This window comes from Arachis ipaensis, chromosome B8, assembly GCF_059453495.1.
Source record: "Arachis ipaensis isolate K30076 ecotype BB chromosome B8, ASM5945349v1, whole genome shotgun sequence".
In the NCBI taxonomy this organism is placed as follows: Eukaryota; Viridiplantae; Streptophyta; class Magnoliopsida; order Fabales; family Fabaceae; genus Arachis; species Arachis ipaensis.
This window is the reverse complement of record NC_142443.1, coordinates 26,631,416-26,638,353: the sequence shown is the minus strand read 5'-3', so window position 1 is coordinate 26,638,353 and position 6,938 is coordinate 26,631,416. Positions and strand designations below refer to the sequence as shown.

The 6,938-nt window shown below is 41.2% G+C and overlaps 1 non-coding gene across 1 annotated transcript; it reads right to left on the bottom strand.

Moving 5' to 3' along the window:
• Positions 1-813: 813 nt before the first annotated feature.
• Positions 814-921, bottom strand: LOC148547500 (small nucleolar RNA R71). The gene has a single exon (XR_015897399.1). It is a non-coding gene; the product is annotated as a small nucleolar RNA R71 (small nucleolar RNA).
• Between the last annotated feature and the right edge of the window lie 6,017 nt (positions 922-6,938).

Genomic DNA, 6,938 nt, shown 5'->3' with positions numbered 1-6,938 from the left:
GAAAATTACTAACATTTTTCAAAAACCATTTTCGAAAATCACTAACTCTTTTTCAAAAATATTTTCGAAAATTCCCTCTCTCCCATCTTATTCTATTTATTCATTCATATCCTAACATCTCATCTCACATCTCTAGCCTCCTCACAGTTGTGTTTCTTCCATTATATTACATTATTTGTCTCCCCCTCTTCTTCTACTCACATAGGGATCCCTATACTGTGGTATAAAGGATCTCTATTATTATTATTATTATTTTTCTGTGCCTTCTTCTTTGTCATATGAGCAGGAGCAAGGATAAGAACATTCTTGTGGAAGCAGATCCAGAACCTGAAAGGACTCTGAAAAAAAAATTTAAGAGAAGCTAAATTACAACAATCCAGAAATAACCTTTCAGAAATTTTCGAACAGGAAGAGGAGATGGCAGCCGAAAATAATAATAATATAAGGAAGATGCTTGGTGACTTTACTGCACCTAATTCCAATTTACATGGAAGAAGCATCTCCATTCCTGCCATTGGAGCAAACAACTTTGAGCTGAAACCTCAGTTAGTTTCTCTGATGCAGCAGAACTGCAAGTTTCATGGACTTCCATCTGAAGATCCTTTTCATTTCTTAACTGAGTTCTTGCAGATATGTGATACTGTTAAGACTAATGGAGTAAATCCTGAAGTCTACAGGCTCATGCTTTTCCCTTTTGCTGTAAGAGACAGAGCTAGATTATGGTTGGATTCTCAACCCAAAGACAGCCTGAACTCTTGGGATAAGCTGGTCACGGCTTTCTTAGCCAAGTACTTTCCTCCTCAAAAGCTGAGCAAGCTTAGAGCTGATGTTCAAACCTTCAGACAGAAAGAAGGTGAATCCCTCTATGAAGCTTGGGAAAGATACAAACAGTTGACCAAAAAGTGTCCTTCTGACATGCTTTCAGAATGGACCATCCTGGATATATTCTATGATGGTTTATCTGAGCTATCAAAGATGTCATTGGACACTTCTGCAGGTGGATCCATTCACCTAAAGAAAATGCCTGCAGAAGCTCAAGAACTCATTGACATGGTTACTAATAACCAGTTCATGTACACTTCTGAAAGGAATCCTGTGAGTAATGGGACGCCTATGAAGAAGGGAGTTCTTGAAGTTGATACTCTGAATGCCATATTGGCTCAGAATAAAATATTGACTCAGCAAGTCAATATGATCTCTCAGAGTCTGCATGGAATGCAAGCTGCATCCAACAGTACTCAAGAGGCTTCTTATGAAGAAGAAGCTTATGATCCTGAGAACCCTGCAATAGCAGAGGTAAATTATTTAGGTGAACCTTATGGAAACACCTATAACTCATCATGGAGAAATCATCCAAATTTCTCATGGAAGGATCAAAAGCCTCAACAAGGCTTTAATAATGGTGGAAGAATCAGGTTTAGCAATAGCAAACCTTTTCCATCATCCACTCAGCAACAGATAGAGAACTCTGAACAAAATACTTCTAATTTAGCAAACTTAGTCTCTGATCTATCTAAGGCCACTGTAAGTTTCATGAATGAAACAAGATCTTCCATTAGAAATCTGGAAGCACAAGTGGGCCAGCTGAGCAAAAGGATCACTGAAATCCCTCCTAGTACTCTCCCAAGCAATACAGAAGAGAATCCAAAAGGAGAGTGCAAGGCCATTGACATAAGCGCCATGGCCGAACCTGTGAGGAGAGGAGAGGACGTGAATCCCAAGGAGGAAGACCTCCTGGGACGTCCAGTGATTAATAAGGAGCTTCCCTCTGAGGAACCAAAGGACTCTGAGGCCCATCTAGAGACCATAGAGATCCCATTGAACCTCCTTATGCCCTTCATGAGCTCTGATGAATATTCCTCTTCTGAAGAGAATGAGAATGTTACTGAAGAGCAAACTGCCAAGTTTCTTGGTGCAATCATGAAGCTGAATGCCAAATTATTTGGCATTGATACTTGGGAAGTTGAACCTCCCTTGTTCATCAATAAACTAAGTGATCTGGATCAACTGACATTGCCTCAGAAGAGACAGGATCCTGGAAAGTTCATAATACCCTGTACCATAGGCACCATGATCTTTAAGGCTCTGTGTGACCTTGGTTCAGGAATAAACCTCATGCCCCTCTCTGTAATAGAGAAACTGGGAATCTATGGGGTGCAAGCTGCTAAAATCTCATTAGAGATGGCAGACAGCTCTAGAAAACAGGCTTATGGACAAGTAGAGGACGTGTTAGTAAAGGTTGAAGGCCTTTACATCCCTGCTGATTTCATAGTCCTGGATACTGGAAAGGAAGAGGATGAATCCATCATCCTAGGAAGACCTTTCCTGGCCACAGCAAGAGCTGTGATTGATGTTGACAGAGGTGAAATATTCCTTCAATGGAATGAGAACTCCCTTGTGTTTAAAACTCAAGGATCTCCCTCTGCAACCATGGGGAGGAAGCAGAAAAAGCTTCTCTCCAAGCAGAGTCAACCAGAGCCCCCACAGTCAAACTCTAAGTTTGGTGTTGGGAGGCCACAACCAAACTCTAAGTTTGGTGTTGAACTCCCATATCCAAACTCTAAGTTTGGTGTTGGAGAGTCTCAACAAAGCTCTGCACATCTGTGAGGCTCCATGAGAGCCCACTGTCAAGCTATTGACATTAAAGAAGCGCTTGTTGGGAGGCAACCCAATGTTTATCTAATTCTTATTTTTAATGTTTTTCATGTTTTCTTAGGTTCATGATCATGTGGAGTCACAAAATAAACAAAAAATTCAAAAACGGAATCAAAAATAGCAGAAGAAAAATCACACCCTGGAGGAGCATCTGTCTGGCGTTCAAACGCCAGAACAGAGCATAGTTCTGGCGCTGAACGCCCAGAACAAGCATGGTTCTGGCGTTCAACGCCAGAAATGGCAGCAAATGGGCGTTGAACGCCCAAAATGGGCACCAACCTGGCGCTGAACGCCCAGAGTTGTGTGCAAGGGCATTTTGCATGCCTAAATTGGTGCATGGATGTAAATGCCTTGACACCTCAAGATCTGTGGACCTCACAGGATCACCTCAGGATCTATGGACCCCACAGGATCCCCACCTACCTCCACTCACTCTCTTCTCTCTTCTCAATCATCCTCTATTCCCAATAAACACTCTTCCCTATTAACTCTTTACCACTCACATCCAAACACCCACTTTCCTTCAAAATTCAACATCTCTTTCCCACCCAATCCCACCCATATGGCCGAATACACATCTCCCTCCATCTCCTCCATATCTTCTTCTTATTCTTCTATTCTTTCTTCTTTTGCTCGAGGGCGAGCAACATTCTAAGTTTGGTGTGGTAAAAAGCATAGCTTTTTTGTTTTTTCCATAACCATTGATGGCACCTAAGGCCAGAGAAGCCTCTAGAAAGAGGAAAGGGAAGACAAAAGCTTCCATCAAGGGTCTATAGCTCAGTGGTAGAACATTTGACTGCAAATCAAGAGATCCCTGAGATACCTCAGGGGATACATTTTCTTCCACACAATTATTGGAAGCAACTAAGGGTGGAACATCAAGAGCACTCCATCATCCTTCATGAAATCAGAGAAGATCTAAAAGCAATGAAGGAGGAGCAACAAGACAAGGAAGAGACATAGAAGAGCTCAAGGACATCATTGGTTCCTCAAGAAGGAAACGCCACCATCACTAAGGTGGATTCATTCCTTGTTCTTATTTCTTCTGTTTTTCGTTTTCTATGTTATGTGCTTATCTATGTTTGTGTCTTCATTACATGATCATTAGTAGTTAGTAACTATGTCTTAAAGTTATGAATGTCCTATGAATCCATCACCTCTCTTAAATGAAAAAATGTTTTAATTCAAAAGAACAAGAAGTACATGAGTTTCGAATTTATCCTTGAACTTAGCTTAATTATATTGATGTGGTGACAATGCTTCTTGTTTTCTAAATGTATGCTTGAACAGTGCATATGTCTTTTGAAGTTGCTGTTTAAGAATGTTAAATATGTGGCTCTTGAAAGAATGATGACTAGGAGACATGTTATTTGATAATCTAAAAAATCATAAAAATGATTCTTGAAGCAAGAAAAAGCAGCAAAGAACAAAGCTTGCAGAAAAAAAATAGGCGAAAAAAAAAATATAGAAAGAAAAAGAAAAAGCAAGCAGAAAAAGCCAAAGCTCTTAAAACCTAGAGGCAAGAGCAAAAAGCCAATAACCCTTAAAACCAAAAGGCAAGGGAAATAAAAAGGATCCCAAGGCTTTGAGCATCAGTGGATAGGAGGGCCTAAAGGAATAAAATCCTGGTCTAAGCGGCTAAACCAAGCTGTCCCTAACCATGTGCTTGTGGCGTGTAGGTGTCAAGTGAAAACTTGAGACTGAGCGGTTAAAGTCAAGGTCCAAAGTAAAAAAAAAAAGAGTGTGCTTAAGAACCCTGGACACCTCTAATTGGGGAATTTAGCAAAGCTGAGTCACAATCTGAAAGGGTTCACCCAATTATGTGTCTGTGGCATTTATGTATCCGGTGGTAATACTGGAAAACAAAGTGCTTAGGGCCACGGCCAAGACTCATAAAGAAGCTGTGTTCAAGAATCATCATACTGAACTAAGAGAGTCAATAACACTATTCGAAATCTGAAGTTCCTATAGATGCCAATCATTCTGAACCTCAATGGATAAAGTGAGATGCCAAAACTATTCAAGAGGCAAAAAGCTATAAGTCCCGCTCATATGATTGAAGCTCTGTTTCATTGATAGTTTGGAATTTATAGTATATTCTATTCTTTTTATCCTATTTTGATTTTCAGTTGCTTGGGGACAAGCAACAATTTAAGTTTGGTGTTGTGATGAGCGGATAATTTATACGCTTTTTGACATTGTTTTTAGTATGTTTTTAGTAGGATCTAGTTACTTTTAGGGATGTTTTTAATAGATTTTGTGTTAAATTCACATTTCTGGACTTTACTATGAGTTTGTGTGTTTTTCTGTGATTTCAGGTATTTTCTGGCTGAAATTGAGGGACTTGAGCAAAAATCAGATTCAGAGGTTGAAAAAGGACTGCTGATGCTGTTGGATTCTGACCTCCCTGCACTCAAAGTGGATTTTCTGGAGCCACAAAACTCGAAATGGCGCGCTTCTAATTGCGTTGGAAAGTAGACATCCAGGGCTTTCCAGCAATATATAATAGTCCATACTTTGGCCAAGAATTGACGACGTAAACTGGCGTTCAACGCCAGCTTTCTACCCAAATCTGGCGTCCAGCGCCAGAAAAGGATCCAAAACCAGAGTTGAACGCCCAAACTGGCACAAATACTGGCGTTCAACTCCACAAATGGCTTCTGCACGTGCAACACTTAAGCTCAGCCCAAACACACACCAAGTGGGCCCCGGAAGTGGATTTATGCATCAATTACTTACTCATGTAAACCCTAGTGACTAGTTTATTATAAATAGGACCTCTTACTATTGTATTAGACATCTTTGGATTACCTTATGATCCTTTGATCACGTTTTGGGGGCTGGCCATCTCGGCCATGCCTGGACCTTCACTTATGTATTTTCATACGGTAGAGTTTCAACACTCCATAGATTAAGGTGTGGAGCTCTGCTGTTCCTCAAAGATTAATGCAAAGTACTACTGTTTTCTATTCAATTCTTCTTATTTCGCTTCTAAGATATCCATTCGCACCCAAGAACGTGATGAAGGTGATGATTATGTGTGACGCTCATCATCCTTCTCCCTTATGAACGCGTGCCTGACAAACACTTCTGTTCTACATGAATTAAGCTAGAATGAGTATCTCTTAGATCTCCTAACCAGAATCTTCGTGGCGTAAGCTAGAATGATGGCGGCATTCAAGAGAATCCGGAAGGTGTAAACCTTGTCTGTGGTATTCTGAGTAGGATTCAATGATTGAATGACTGTGACGAGCTTCAAACTCGCGAGTGCTGGGCGTTAGTGACAGACGTAAAAGGAGGGTGAATCCTATTCCAGCATGATCGAGAACCGACAGATGAATAGCCGTGCCGTGACAGGGTGCGTGAGCATATTATTCACTGAGAGGAGGGGATGTAGCCACTGACAACGGTGATGCCCTTGCATAAAGCCAGCCATGGAAAGGAGTAAGACTGGTTGGATGAAGATAGCAGGAAAGCAGAGGTTCAGAGGAACGAAAGCATCTCCATTCGCTTATCTGAAATTCCTACCAATGATTTACATAAGTATCTCTATCCCTATTTTATTATATAATATTCGAAAACACCATTATCACTTTATATCTGCCTAACTGAGATTTACAAGGTGACCATAGCTTGCTTCATACCAACAATCTCCGTGGGATTCGACCCTTACTCACGTAAGGTATTACTTGGACGACCCAGTGCACTTGCTGGTTAGTTGTATCGAAGTTGTGACAATTATGAATTAAGATCAGAGCACCAAGCTCTGGAGCCATTACCAGGATTTGTTCGAGCCTGGAGATCATAATTTCGTGCACCTTTAGTGAGGAGAACTCTTTCAGTTTCTCTCCAATCCTTCTTATGACTCAAGACATCTTTCATGAATTTGGCATAAGAGGGTATTTGCTCAAGTGCCTCTGCAAACGGAATCTTTATTTCAAGAGTCCTGAGATAGTCTGCAAAGCGGGAAAATTGCTTATCCTGCTCCTCTTTGCGGAGTTTTTGAGGATAAGGCATCTTGGCTTTGTATTCCTCAACCTTAGTTACTACAGGTTTATTTCCTACAGAGGTAGGTTGAGAAGCCTTCTTGAGGGATTTATTATCAGCACTTGCAGGTGTCTGATCCCTCACTGGCATTTGAAAGCCAGGGTTGGAAGCTGGAGTGGCGTTAGACGCCAACTCCTCATCTGTTCCTGGCGTCTGAACGCCAGAACTGTGCTTTCTTTGGGCGTTCAACCCCAGTTCCTTGCTTGTTTCTGGCGTTGAACGCCAGTCCTGAGCAT